The 15,994-nt window shown below is 38.0% G+C and overlaps 1 protein-coding gene across 2 annotated transcripts in view; it reads left to right on the top strand.

The window, feature by feature from the left end:
* The window catches only part of UVRAG (UV radiation resistance associated), a 286,243-nt gene that overhangs the window by 190,985 nt on the left and 79,264 nt on the right, over positions 1–15,994 (top strand). The gene's annotated exons all lie outside the window — the stretch shown is intronic.

The following is a 15,994-nucleotide window of genomic DNA, read 5'->3' as shown; positions in this document are numbered from 1 at the left end:
TGCTTGGTTTAACTATATCTTATGCTGCTCTGATTTGTTATAATACTGTTTGTAGTATTTTTCTTTAAAATTATTTTTGAATTTGAAATAATCTCTTAACAGTGTATCATAAATCTGTTTTCCCCCAGACGCTATTATCAGATACTCTCTGCCAATAACTAGAAAGAAGAGTTTGGTCTCATAATGGCTAACCAAAAGTTTTTGCAAATGACAGTAGATTTGCAGCAAAGAAACAGAAATATACTACATGGATGTAAAAACACAAGTTTGAAATGGAAATGGAAATAGTGAGAAAATAGTAGGCAAACAGGGATTGGTAGAAGTTAATTTGACATTAAGAAGGATATCATAGGGTAGGGGATAGGTGGTGGGGATTAAAGAGTGCACTTATCATGATGAGCCCTGCGTAGTGTATAGGATTGTTGAATCATTGTACACCTGAAACTAATATAATTAGTTAATTATAGTTGGAGTAAATACTTAATTTTTTTTTAATTTTAAGAGATCATAAACATTACTGTAACCCTAGGAAAATTGAGCAGCAATTATATAGAAGTGTATCAGAAATTGGTTTGGCTAAAAATAAATAGGATACCCAAATTTGGTGGGGAGATTTGGGGTTTTTGTCTAGAAAATCATGGGCAAACTTCCTTCTTGCTGCCAGGATTCAATAAAAAGTTTTCTCTTATAAATTAGTGAGCAAAAACTTTAGTACAAAAAATAGCAAATTAAAGGAAGAAAGGAATCAACCTAGACTATATAAAGGAGATTTTGGTCAAATCGTTAAAAAGAAACAGCACAATTGAAAACTTGTGAAAGGATGTTACATCAGTCAGATTCTAGTCAGGAAAGAAGAATCACTATGAGTGTATGGTAGAAGGGATTTATTTATGGGAATAAGATATTACATAATCGTGAGAGTCCGAAAGGGGGAGTTGGAGGATTAGAGAAAAGTTATTGACCAGCCGTCTGAAGCTCAGCACAGGTGGACAAGTCAGGCTAGGAAGTGGGAAGCAAGATCTCTCCAGCTGCTCAGTGGGATCCCAAAGGAGAGCAGGTGGAGACATCTATGGAAGACAGTCCACTGCATCTGGTAGTGGGCCTGGAGTCACGATTTGTCAGCAAGGCCTGCAGTTGGGAACAAAAGCTAGATGCAGGATGGGAGCACAAAGACCAGATGGAATCTGCAGGCAGCCTTAATGTCTGTCTTTTACTGTGTTTAACCGCTGTTCGCTTCAGAGTGTAATGGCTGTGCTCCACTTCTGTCTTCCAAACCTCATGCAGATTGACTTTTGTTCATCGCTAGCCTGGATTTGTACAGGCAGTGGTATTATGGAAAATAGTTTCAGCTTAGCCAAGTGAACATAGTAAAAACCCACAACAGATATGAATAGGCGCTATACTTTATTCTAGGAAGGACTAATAACAACAATGGTAATCATTCAGAAAATTATAGTAGCTTTTGCTGTTTCAGGCACTGCTGTAAACTGTCATCTATCTATCTATCCATCTATCTTCATTCACTGTCACAAAAACAGTATAAGAGTAGTGCTTATTATCTCTGTTGTTATAACATGTTGTTACACATGTTATTGATGTAAAAACTGAGTCACAGAGAGGTCAAGAAATTTAGTCTTAAGGCTACACATTGTTCTCTAGGATTAACAGCAGCAACCTTTTGGCAGAATCTGGTAAAGGGGGACATACTTAGAGACTGTATGTACATACTAGAGAAACTTGCTCACAGGAGGACATATAAAGGTAGTAAATTTATCATTACTTGGACTAATGAAAAAATAGAAAAAAATTAAACAGCCTACAGTTTAGGTAGTAGAGAAATCAAATTTCAGATATACGTAAGATGGAATACTAATTAGGACTTCAAAGGAATGCATTAAATATGTATATTGATAAAAATCACTCTCAAAAAACAATGTTGAGGGGATAAAAGTAGTTGCAGAATGATACGCATGGTTCATTTTTATATAAACATTTGTATTTTAAAAGTACAAAAAGTGATACACACAGATGTGCACCAAGTTTATAAAGCTAGCAACTTCTGAGGGACACTGTGGGAGATGCAATTGCTTGTCTACCCACAGCCTTTCGTGGCTTCCTGTTTATCAGCAAAGCTCCATTTTGTTACTCTTTCTCTTCATTTACGGTCTACTGTATGGAAGGTGGGCTCCAGAGACTAACCGTGACCGTGACCGGCTTTTTACCAACCATAGTAATCCCATTCCCCTCATCAGTGATTGGTTTAGATTGTAAAATCTGTCACAATTCTGGCCACTTCTAAGGGGTGTTTCTGGGAATGGTTTTATGTACTAAGGGATGTTAGTGATATTCTATTCCTTGATCTCAGTACTGGTTTCATGGGAGTATTAATTCTGTGAAAATTCAGTGGTTTTGAACTTATCTGTATATTGTACTTTAATGAAAAGTTTATATATCATATACATATGTTATATTATATATATATGAGACCTGAATGTGTAGCAACCATTTTATGACCATGAATGGGCCTAAACCAGTTTTCTAAGGATGACAAGGTACAAAGATGGGAAAACCTGAGTCCTGTATAAAGTTCTCAAGTTTCTGAGCCAATTTTAGAACTACTAGTCTGTTTCCATTCTTCTTATTAAATCAGTTGATACGAGTTTTCTGTTACTTAATGTTGAAAGCATCCTAACTGATGTCAAAGATGGGGAAGTAGTTGGGGTTGAGGAACAAAGGAGGCTCATGTAATCAGTAATGTTTTATTTAACTAAAAAAATGAAAAAAGAGTTTCAGTTGTCAAGCCTGGGTAGTGAATGGATATGTAGTTATTTCCTCATTATTCTCTAATTTTAAAAATTCTTTAAAAATTAAAAGGAAGTAAAAGTGACAGATGAATTGTATACGCATCAGGAACAAAAGTGTGGGAATGATCCTTGTCATTTGAGGGATAGCTGGGAGATATTTCTTAGCAAATGAATCAAGAACCAATTTGTATTCATTTAATAAATATTTACTGGGCTTTTACTGTGTATAAGCAACTGTGACATTCAGTTTGGGACTTATATTTGAAATCACTATGGTTTTTGTTTTGGTTTTTTGCTTGTAAAGAGCATCTTAATATATTGGTATATGTCTTCAGTGTTCTAAAGGATAACCTCCCATATGTCTGTATTTTAAATTAATCACTTCAACACTGTATCCAAATCTGGTGAAAAACCTACATAACCATATTTTGCATGGTTTTATTTATTTATTTAAAGTATGTATTTATTTATTACAGACACACATACACATACCCACACACGCATGCACGCACATGGAAGGGTAGGGCAGAGAGAGGGAGAATCCTAGGCAGGTTCTAAACTGTCAGTGCAGAGCCTGATGCGGGGCTCGAACTCACAAACCGTGAGATCATGACCTGAGCCAAAATCAAGAGTTGGACGCTCAACTGAATGAGCCACGCAGGTACCCAATTTTGCATGATTTTAAAAACATGCTCGTTCCCATCGTTTGTTAAGCAAAATTCATAAAACAAATTATTCTTACCTCTGGTGAAAGAGTAAACAGCACTCTGACCCCTAAATTACATTATTCTTTCTTTGGATAGTCATTGTACTCAGTTCTTAAGTTATGACATATATGTGTATCTGGTTCTGTAATAATTTGAAGAAAGCCAGTTGCAGCTGAAAGTTTAGGCACACCTTAGAGAAGCTGTCAGTTTGGTTCCAGACCACTGCAATAAAGCAAATATCGTAATAAAGCAAGTCATGAATATTTTGGTTTCCCGGTGCACATAAAAGTTATGTTTATACTATACTGTAGTCTATCAATTGTGTAATAGCATTGTGTCTACAAAAATAATGTATATACCTTAATTTAAAAACTCAGTTGCTAAAAATGCTAACCATCATCTGAGCTTTTGGTGAGTTCTAATCACTGATCACACATCACCGTAACACATATAATAAAATTGAAAAAGTTTGAAATATTGCAAGAATTACCCAAAAGTGACACAGAGACACAAAATGAGCAAACGCTGCTGGAAAAATGGCCAGGAACACTTGTTCATCACATCATTGCCACAAACCTTCAATCTGTAAAAAAACAAAAAACAAAACAAAAAACGAAAAACACACAGCATCTGCGAAGTGCTTTAAAAGCAAAAGCAAAGTAGGATGAGGTGAGGATGCATCCATCTTGGTGTAAGACCTGAGTTAGCTCTCCTCCCTCTCACTCTAATCTTGGTCAAGTCACTTTCCAAGCTTCATTCTGGGGAAATAGTATCAGTTTGGGGTTTGTCTGTATGTAATGGAAACCTCAAATTAACAATGACTTTAAACATATAAAATTTTATTAACGCACATAAAAATCCAGGGATCAGTAATCCAGGGCTGGAATAGCAGTTCCATAAAAGCTTCAGAAAGTGCAGGCTCCTTTAAGCTCTCTACTCTGCCATCCCTAGGGTGTGGCCTTCGTTGTACAAGATGGTTGTTGGAGTGTCAGTCATTCAACCATTAGGAAAATGAGCACTCTTTCCTCCTATAAAAACTTTCACGTTCTCCAGCCTCCACAAGAGACTGAGAAATATGTTTCTTCTGAGTGGAAGGAAGCTAGAGAGGTGTGTACAGAAAAAGAACAGAGAGAACAGGATGTAGAGAATTATCCAAGAAACAATGTGAGCAAAATTCCAGTAATTGAAAGACTTGATTTCACATTGAAAGAGTCCACTGGGTGCCCAGCCCTGTGATATGTTGAAATGCTGGAGGTAAAGTGAAGATTCTGAAAGCTTGCAAAAGGGGATTAATACATACAAAGGAAGATGAATTATAATGTCTGACTGCTCAAAGACAACACTGAAAACTACAAAACAATGGAAGAGTGCCCTCAAGATACTGTGGGAAGATTATTTCTATAACTTAGATGTATATGTCTGCCACACTGTCAGATGTAAGACTAGAAAAAAAGACTTTACAGACATGAAAGTCCTTTAGAAAATCTACCTGTGCACCTTTGCTAGGGAGCTCCTGGAAGATGTGTGCTATTAATACAAGGGAATAAATCAAGTAAAAGGAAAACATCATTCAAGGAAAAGAAGGGATCCAACACAGCGGAGAAGCAAAGGGATCTCAGGATGATGGTGAAGGGCTTTTCAATTTGCCTAGTGAGCTGAAGGACTAAGGACTCCAAGAAAGAGTTGAAACAGATAGAGTATCTGATACAGTTAACTGTATTGAGAGGGAATTTTCATTGCTTCCAGGGAATCCGGGAATGAATTGATGAGAGGTATACATCAGTAAATTTATTAGTTGAACAAACTAGATGGCTATTAACTCCAGGAAAAGCCAGGTTTAAAAGAAGGAAGATAAAAATATTACACATTATGCGGTTTAGCTGAAAATAGTAATTCTGCGGTTATGATGCCATAATGTTGCATATTGATTTAACCAAAAATTATGGTGTTGATCCTGTTGAGAGAATGGGAGGAAGGGGAAGTGTGGGTGTTTGGGGACGAGATAGGGAAGCAACATGTAAGAGAGCTAAACCCTCATCTTCCCTAGTAGATTGTCAGTAGATTATTCTGACAACTGTAGACTCAAGAGACAGAAATATAAGTTATTAATTAGCTATATGTAGGGTAAATACCAAGGGGAAAAAGCGGCTTAAAGTGTTGAGAATAATTGGCTCTGGGTCTAGGAACTGAGGTAGAGTGAAGGTATTAGCTAATAAGCATGTACACTAATGTTTTTACTATCAGGTTTGTGGAGCAATTTGACTTTTGAAACCATGTACAAATACGACTTTGATAAAAACAAACATTAATTTTTGTGTGCTTCATTTATACAAAACCTTTTTATTTGTAAACTAATACAGTTCAGTGAACATTTATTCAGTGCCTGCTAGATCTTTGTATAAGACAGAGGCATGTAAACCTGTGATTATGAAACAAAGCTCCCAGACGATGGATAAATACTGATAAATGTTACAGAAGCATCACCAATCCTGATCTGGGACTCGGGAAAGCGTAGAGTAGATAGAGGTTTTGCACTGGGCCTCAAAGGATGAGAGGAATTTGAATGGGAGATTAAATGCCAGCTGTGGCCAGGGTTGTCAGGTCCCACTGAGACTGGAAAAGTAAATGTGTGTAGGAAAGAAGTCTGGTAGAGCTGTGGGAGGCTGTGTTGACTTCTCTGCCTTTGCTAGACATTTCTATTAGTCATTTTTTCCTGAGGATTTTCTCCTCCCTGCCCTATCACCCAGACACTCTTAATTTTAGCATTGACTTTACCATGCTGGGTTAGGTGGTGATTCTCTCTCTGCTGGCACCCTGCCTCTTAAACTTTTGGTCTAATTTAGAGAAGGATAAGGGAAGGGGGGGGAGGGAAATCTTGCTTTCACCTGGCCAGATGTAGATTCCTGAATGTAAAGGTAGGAACTTTCTTCCCTGACCTCACAGGCAGCTAGATATGGCTGTTACCTTTTTTGAGGTCCTGAGATTAAACAGTCATTTTTGCAGTTTGGATGTAATTCTTAGAACCCTTGAGAGTAATGTAGGACATATCTAATTGTTTGCAAAGAAATGTAATAATTTCATAACTGTAAAATAATTTATTCCTGTTATTTGTCAAAAGTGCTCTTCAGAAGTAAGTGTGTGTGTGTGTGTGTGTGTGTGTGTGTGTGTGTGTGTGTGTGTGTGTGTGTAAGAAACATCCTCCAAATTTAGCTTTGTGTGCTCTGGATTTGTTTTATATTGTTGGGTCCATAAGAGGAAAGGCTGACTTAGAACTAAATAGCAGAGCTAAACCATACGTTTTATACCAAATTGGAAACAGGTGAAGGTTGTTAAAATCCGGCAAGCGCTTACAAAAGCTTTAGACTCAAGTTTGTATTAAAGGCAGGTGGTTATACGTACAATAAAAAGCAGTCACCAGCACACCAGCTTATTGATACATATGTGATTGATCTTTTTGGATAAAAACAAGGAGGAGTTAATAAATCACTGCACATAGCTATAAAGATGTTTGGGCTTGAAAGCCTACCCTGTAAGAGCAAATGTGGACCCTGAAGGAAATTTATGAAGCATAGATCCTTTTAGCTTTACTTAACAGCTAACATCTGACTGACCCAGGGGGACCATGGAAATTTATTGCCGGGCCATTCAAATATTTAAGCTGTTGTGTGATGTAGAACAGGTAAAGATTAGCCCAATAACAAATATGAGGCTGTAAAATAAAATGAGATTTCGATGACTTGTAAGTACTTGTCAGAGGTCAGCTCTAAATGACTGGTCAGAAATGGGGAAAACTTGTTGATAATTAAAGCAGATTGATTATGACAGCCTAGATGTTAGCAGTGGTTGCTGTCACACCAGTGATCCTTGGAGTTTCCTCCTGTGAAATCCATTCTTAAAAAGAATGACTTTGAGGGGCCACTAAATTGCCTTTTTGTGTTCTGAAATTGTGTGAAATGACAAGTTGAAGTGAATCCTTTTGCAATTTCAGAATTGAAATGTCTTTCTCAAATATATTCTAAATACATGGAATTCATAGAACTCATATTCATTTTAGAAAACTGACTTTAGTTAACTTATGTTTGTAATTTTGAGCTTTGACATCTAGAAAGCAGGTAGAAGTTTTTAGGCTTTATGATAAATGATCTAAAATTAACCTTTAAAACAAGTGGTTGACAAATTTATATACACAATTCTTGAAAAAAGTCAATTTAGTGAAATTAAGTGGATACTTTTAAAAAAACTTATGGGTTTATATTCATATTTTTATCTACTTTTCTCTTATATATAAATCCCTAAAGTAATAAATATATGTAATATTGTTACTGGGACTTCAGAAGCTACATTTTAGATTTTAATGAGGTCTATAGTTATTGGTTTTTAACAATCTCTGCCTTTTCGACTTAGCTGTAAACCCAAAATATTGTCATGTAGAAGCTAGATTTGCTGGTTTTCAAGGTTCCAACTTCTCCAATCAGTTGATGAATTGGGTAATAATTTGGTTTATGAACATCTGATTTGTGAGATGAAGAAGTCCCACAAATTTTATAGAAGTCTTAAATAAATGAAATTTACAAAACAATACAGATTTACAAAATGGGTTTATTCCTAGAGGGGGAGAATGGTGTAGAATTGAAAGCATAGGATTAGGGATCAAACAGGCATGTTGGAATTGTAGCTCTACAGTACATCCATTCTCCGTCCATTCCACAAGTAAATATATTCCAGATGCTGTGCTCTAGGAACTGGGGTACAGTATTAAGACTCAACCTCACAGTTTTCATTCTTATGAAAGATTCAAAGGAATAAACAAGCAATTACAATATAAAAGGTACCATGTTAGTGAGTACACAGGGTTCTGTGCAAACATAACTAATCCAAACTCTGGGCGGGGGAGTGAGGTGGAATAGAGTGGGATCGGTGGTTGTAGTTGAATGTTAAGAAAGACTGTGTGACCCTGGACACCTCAGTAGTGCCTGTAGGGCAATTGTATTGTATGGATGATATATGCTAAATGGGATACCTTATGCATAGTATATATTCAGTAACCCCAGCAGCAGCGGTATTGATTCTTGTTGTGCTGGCTGGGCTCACTGGCTCTTTTACTCTAGTGCTAGAGGGCACTATCTCATATTAATCACAGTAAACACCATTCTGTAACTTTACATTTCCTTCCCACCAAAGAATTTTTCTTTTGAGCAGAGTTCAAAGCGCCTTCTAAAAATAGGAATTTGTGGTCTGTGTATATTAAGGTTAAAAAAGAATGAGTGTTAAAAATATTTCTGAATCCTAAAAGCTTTGTTTGTTTGTTTTTTTAATTTACAGGGCTGTATAGCACTTAGATACTTGTTTTTCAATATTTAATGAATTTTTTAAATGTTTATTTATTTTGAGAGAGAGAGTGAGAGAGAGCCAAGAGGGGCACAGAGAGAGGGAGAGAGAATCCCAAGTGGGCTCTATCTCATGAACTGTGAGATCATGACCTGAGCTAAAATCAAGTTGGACGCTTAACCAACTGTGCCACCCAGGCACCCCAACATTTAATTAATTTTTAAATTTATTCTTTATTCATTTATTTGCAGATATTTGTTGAATACCTACTGTGGATAAGACTCTGAGCTTAACATTATGTCCTCAAAGAATTTATAGTCTAATAGAGAAAATAAGACTTTTGTGTAAGCAACTAAAATATAGTATAGAAAGTACCAGGTATATAAGAATATTTTGTGATTTCAGGAGGCAGCAAAATGAATAAAATATGGTATCTCCCATTGTGAGACTTAGAAATAGGTGTGGGATGGGCGCTTGGGTGGCTTTGTCAGTTGATCACCCAGCTCTTGATTTTAGGCTCAGGTCATGATCTCCTGGTTCATGAGATTGAGCCTCATGTCAGTTTGCTGACAACACAGAGCCTGCTTGGGGTTCTCTCTCCCCCTCTCTCTCTGCCCGTCCCTCACTCTCACTCTCCTCTCTCAAAATAAATAAATAAGCTTTAAAAAAAGAAAAGAAATGGGTGTTGGAGAGATGAGGCCAGAAAATAAGGCATAGTAATAAAATAATAATTGAATGCCTACTGTATCTGAGTAACTGTGTCAGCTCTTAGACTCCATTCTCACAGCAGTCTTGAAAGATTGGTATTATTAAACCCATTTTAGAGATTTGGAAACAGGTTCAGAGCAGTATGTCTGAGTTCACACTATAAGTAGCAAAGCTGAAATCTGAGCCTATGCATCTCTGACCTCAAAGCCTTATATAAATCCCCCTTCTATTTTTCTCATCCTCCTCCCCCCCCACCTGGAAATAGCTACTATAATTAAATAAATAACTTTGATACAAAACATTGAGTACCTGTTATGTTCCCAGCACTGATAAGAAGTGGTTTACAGAGAATGTGCCATTAGGTGCACTGATATACTTATTAAACAAACCTTTATTATATGCACACTTTGGGAAGTTGTCTTTAGAAATTTAAAATGGTGAATGGTCTTTCTTCCAAATCCATGTTCCAGATGGAAAAATCTTGTGGCATTACCAAGTATAGTGGGTTTATGCACCTTGCATGTTTAATTGTAGGATTTTGTAGGTTTTTTTTTTTTTTTAACATTTACAGATTTTGTGGGAAACAGGTGCTGCTAAACCTGGGCAAATACAAGATGGCTGTTAATGTTGTGGAATGTGATTTTGATTTACTTGGCAGAATTTTTATTTTATAAAATTAACTATTAAAAAAGACATGGTTTCCATCCTTTAATTTTATTCTGTTCACTGAAATTTGCCTGTAGACTATTTTTCAACAGTTACCAAAAGGGTGTGGAAAAACTGGAAGGTTTCTGCAAGGAAATTGATACTGAGTTCTTTAACAGTTTCCACAACCCTGCAGCTTACCAAGTAAAAAAAATGGGGATTATTTTTAACCTTCTTACTGAAATTATTTGGAATTCTGTTTCTCTGAAATTCCATTCTCTTTTTAGTACAGCTCTAAAGAACTATATTTAATATTGGCAAAGAAAATAATCTGATGTAAATCTTTTCATTACATGATTTCTCCTTTAAAAACCTGTGATTGCATCTTATTACCTGTCATATCAAATGTAATCTCAAATCAATCTCCTTTGATTGGCATATGTGATCTCCTATTATATAATCTCTATCCTTTTTCTTCCCCTAAAGGAGGAGGAGGGAAAATCACTCTTCCTTTTCTGTAAAGACTTTTATCATCCTCTACCCATGAATTATTTCTACATTCTAGTTTCTGTTTTCTGCTTCTCCTCTAATTTATTATCATTGCCCTTACTTACTTCTTAGATCTTTCCTCTTAGCTTTCTGAAACCACTCTTCAACGCCTGGAATAAACCCAAGTCTTCAACCCCTTTACCGTATTATTGGATATGTGACTAAGATAAACCACTGAATATACAACCGCTCGATACAAGTATAGTAAGTGCTCTCTCCTAAAAGTATCACTTACCCTAGAACCTTCTTAACCGGAGACTGTTTCTTATCTCACACTACCCATATCTTTGGTCTAGAGCAGGTAGTATCCTTTGTGTGTCCTGGTGTCAATTTAAAATCGTTTCTTGGGATACCTGGGTGGCTCAGTCAGCTGGGCATCTGACTCTTGATTTTAGCTCAGGTCATGATCCCAGGGTCATGGGATTAAGCTCCATGTCGGGCTCCATGCTGAGTGTGGAGATTAATATTCTCTCTCTCTCTCTCTCTCTCTCTTTCTCTGTTTGTCTTTCTCTTTCTCTCTCTCTCTCAAATAAAAAAAACTGCATTAAGATTTCTTTAAAAAAAATAAAATCACTTCTGAGTGGCATGTACCTAGTGTTTTTGGCACTCAGAGTGGATCATTTTTAATACTGTTTTCTCCAAATTATAAAGTTATGTTTAGTAATGATCATGAAGTGAAATAATAATGGCAAAAAAAGAAAAGCAGAAAATGTTCTTTGATTGAAAACATATATATATTTACTATTTTATTGAACCCAGTTCTGGTGTGTTCATCTGCAAGGGACACTTTTAAAGTTTTGCAGGTCACTGTATCTTGTTTAAGGCCAGTTGCAATGTTTTTGTATCTGAATAACCTTATCTAAAACTCTACACCAGAGAAAAAGACAATGCAGAAAAGAAATTACACATTGCCATCATTGTTTATTTTGAATCTACTGTTTAAACACAGGAATATGGAACGTGGAAGTTTGGAGACACAAACTGTGCCCAGAGCATTCCAGACCATTAGAAATGTAGAAGTGGAAGCGTGTAGCTCAGTGCATTTAGCTGGGCTGACCGTATGACTGGGAGCTCTCTGAACTAACTTCCATATAGATATAATGTTTATTAGAGTATACATAAGGAAAATATCTGGCTTTGAAACTTGCAGACATATTGAAATTAAACCGTCACTGCAGAAATTGTTTAGAAATTAGACCAACAAAAGACTTTTTAAGGGAGGAATATTTTATCATTGACAGTGTTTAGATCTTTTGGCTCATAGTGATACTAAAATGTGGACCAATTTTTGATCTATTTTATGATCATTTAAGAAGTCACTACAGAGGTACCTGGGTGGCTCAGTTGAGTGTCTGACTTCTGCTCAGTCATGATCTCACGGTTCGTGAGTTTGAGCTCCACATTGGGCTCATTACTGTCATCGTGGAGCCCGCTTTGGATCCTCTGTCCTCCTCTCTCTTTGCCTCTCCCCCACTGGCTCTCTCTCTGTCCCCCCAAAATTAAAAAAATGTCACTACAGATATGATGCCCCTTTATAACTGCCCCCATCCTGGCCACTCCCTTTAACTCTTCTACCTTAGTAGTGTCTCCCTCACTGCCTTCTCTCTTGTCAGTATCCTACTTGCCCCTAATCTCATCACTCTTACCGCTAATCCACTTCGCTGCTGGGGAAAAAAATCAAACAATTGAGAAGATTGGTAGCCCTTCATATTCACAGTCGTCCATCTCAGTTGCTCTACTACATCCTAGGTGCCCTGTTCTGCTGCCCCATGACCATAGCAAACCCTCTCTCCTTTGTCCCCATTCCCAATTTTCCCTTTCGTTCTTGATAAATTGCTTCGTTTCTGATTTTACAGAGGAAATAGAAACTATCAAGTGAGAATACCTCAGCTTCTCACCAAAACACCTCAGAACCTTTTACTATCAATAAAAAATGTTTTAAATTAGAAAAAAGTAAATAAATTGACCTTTGAACTTACATTTTAAAAGCTTTTATATCATCTCCATCATCCTGAAAATGCCATCTACTTCCTAGACCTCCATTCCTTCACCTGGGTCCTCTGGAAGTACATCTAATCAACAAACTCTTCTGTATCTTCAGGCTGTTAGAGCTCAGCCTACTTCTTGTTGAACCTGAATTTTCCCTGAGAACTCCACTTTTTCTATAGCCATTTCACTGGTAATTATTCATTTTCTTATATGCTAGGTATTCAGATTTAGGAGGTGAGGTCAGGGTGTTCTTGCTCCCCATTGCTTTTTCTAGATTCTTCCTTCTCTACTCTGCTGGTAAACATGCAAGAGCCCTTCTCCTCTGAGACATATGCTCTTCAACTACTCCACTCTTTCCCCTACCCATCTCTCAGTTACAGTGCCCTTACTCATATATTTTGGCAACTGAGAAACAGAGAATACAGGAAAGAGATACACTCTTTTTAATTCAAAGTATTCCTCTTATAGGTGAGTTAACACCCAAGTGGATGAGTCCTCCAACAGCCGCGTCTCTCATTTTCTTGACCTTGTCTCCAGTCAATTCTTGCATTTCATTGTTTTCATCTACTCTCACGGTTCACTCTGAATCATGTCATCATTTCAGTTCACGTCCAAAACCTGATTCAGGCATCTTGCTCTCCGATGACTACTTCCTCTCCTGCAGCTCGTTCGTTCAGCCAGTTGTTTATTGTTCCTCTTAGTGACCTTCAGACCCTGGCCCCTTTTTTCCAGTTTAGATATTATGGCCCATTGTTTTAGTAGCACCCTTGTCTTGCTCCCTGTTGCTCTTCGTCATCTTTACAGCCCTGCTGCCCATTTTCTCTATACTTGCTGCCTCCAGGCAGATGGCTAGAGAAGGTCACACAATAGCACCGTTATAAACTCATGATTAATTACCACTTCTGGACTTCCAGTAGTGCTCAGCAGTTCTATTACATTTCTTTATTCAAGTTGTTCTACCATTTGATCAACCTTCCACCTGGTTTGGCAAAACAGGCATTAAGAGTTACACATGATTCCTCCCTCTCCATCACTCTTTTTTTTAAAATCTTTTTTTTTTTAATTTTTATTTATTTCTAGGAGAGAGAGAGAGAGAGACAGCGTGAGCAGGGGAGGCTCAGAGAGAGAGGGAGACACAGACTCCGAAATAGGCTCCAGGCTCTGAGCTGGCACTCAGTACAGAGCCCGACGTGGGGCTCGAACCCATGAACCGCGAGATCATGACCTAAGCGAAAGTCAGACGCTTAACCGACTAAGCCACCCAGGTGCCCCTCCATCACTCTTCACTTCAACCCATAACCAAATCTTTATGATTTTATTTCCTAAAAGCCTTCCAAATTAGTCTCATTTTTACCATTTCTAATACTACCACCTTAGTCCAAGCAACCATGATCTCTCACCTAGATTACTATGACAAGTTAGTCTCACCTTCTCTAAACCAGTTTCCACTATAATCAGCCATAATTTTTTCAAATTGCAAGTCGATGACCATCAGGAAAGTTCAAAGAGAAAGTCTTCATTTAAGAAAGAAGGTATCCAATACAAATCTGAGCAGGCTATACTTTCCTTCTGTGGCTTGTTATTTCTCTTAGGAAAAAAAGTCAGACTGACCTAGGCTTATCTAGAGCATAGAGGGCCCTGAGTAATTTCCCTTCCCATCCAGCTTCAGCTTCATCTCTCAGCACAGCTCCCCTCAGTGCAGTATACTGGCCTCAACTCCCAGGCTGCCTCCAGCCACTGGGGCCTTTACATACGCCACTTCCTCTAATTGGAATGGATCATGCCTTCCTTTAGCTTTTACCCATCTTTGAGATCTCAGCTAACACATCACTTTCTCTCAGAAGTCTTCCCGTACTCTTAGTCTTTGTCTGCCTCTTTTCTGGAAGCACTGAATTTATAAGTTACATATTTGCTAGTAGATTAGGTGAGCAATGTCCGTGTATGCCACTGGACTCTAGGCTCCATTGTCTGTGTTTGTGCACCCTCGTATCTGTACCACCTAGCACTACAGCTGGCACAGTGGGAGTTCCCTAAAAATTTGTCAGATGGATAAACTGTATCCATGCAGGTGTTTTCATCTTCTTTCATCCTTCCTGTTATAATGGGAGAGTTATCCCACCTGCCACCTAAGGCAGATCTTTCTACTGCTCCCTCACCTGTAGGACAGAGAGCCTATCCCTCTCACCTTCTCAGGAAGTTATGCTATGCTTCACCCTGACCTCCTGTTACTGAGCTCTCCTCTCTCTGTGCCAGACTTCTCGTCATCTCCATTTTCCCGCATCATCACTTCTGAGCTCTTACCAGCCTTCCTTCACCCCCATACTTGTGTTTACCATGTTACCAAAACTGCCTGCCGACGAACACTTGTAATTACATCCACTAGACACGTTTTCGTGTCCATTTCGCCTAATCTGTCAGCAGCATTTGGCTATTGATAATATCTTCCTTCTTAACATTTTCTCTGAGCTTTTTGGGTGAGACCCTTGGTTTTCCTTGAATCTTTCTCACCAGTCCTTTTCATTTTAATTCTTTTTCATTTTCCCCACCCTTTGTTGATATTCTCAAGGCTGTGAAATAGCCATGTTCTCCATGATTTCTTTAGGCCATCTCATTCATAACTATGGCTTCAGTATCCATCTCAATTTCTATAATTCCTTTTCACCCCAAATTTCTCTTCCAGCTTTATATATAATAAAATTTGATATAACACATGTAAACTTGTCCTCCCATTGTCCTTAAGGTTATCGCCCTGATGTGTTATGGTTTACAGGACTCTGTGCTGTCTGGTCCCTGCTGACCTCTTAAACCTAATCTAGCACTGGGCCTTCATAAGCTCTTCTTCACCCCAGCCCCTAACTGTCGGTTTTAATGCCACCTATACGTTTACCAAAGTTAAGATGACAACATCATTCTTTCGATTGTTTAGGCCAACAACTTTGAAATTATCCTTGTCTCCTCTGCCTCTCACACCTCATATTAAGACCTGTCAAGAAATCATGTTGGTTCTGTCTTCAAAATAGGACAATTCAGCCACTTCTCACCACTTGCACAGCTACTATCCTGGTTTAAGGCACATTCTTCTCTTGCTGGGATTTTTACAGCAATGGATCCCCATGTTTCCTTTCCTGCTCCCCTGCAGTGTATTCCCACAGAGTAGTTGAAGTGTCCCTGGCTCTCTTTTTTTCAGGACCCTCCAGAGCTTCCCCTCATTCAGAGTAAAAGCCAAAGTCCTTATTGTGACTTATGAGACCCTGCCTGATCTGG

This window comes from Crocuta crocuta, unplaced genomic scaffold, assembly GCF_008692635.1.
Source record: "Crocuta crocuta isolate KB4526 unplaced genomic scaffold, BGI_CrCroc_1.0 scaffold271, whole genome shotgun sequence".
Taxonomy (NCBI): Eukaryota; Metazoa; Chordata; class Mammalia; order Carnivora; family Hyaenidae; genus Crocuta; species Crocuta crocuta.
This window is presented reverse-complemented; position numbering and strand designations above follow the sequence as displayed.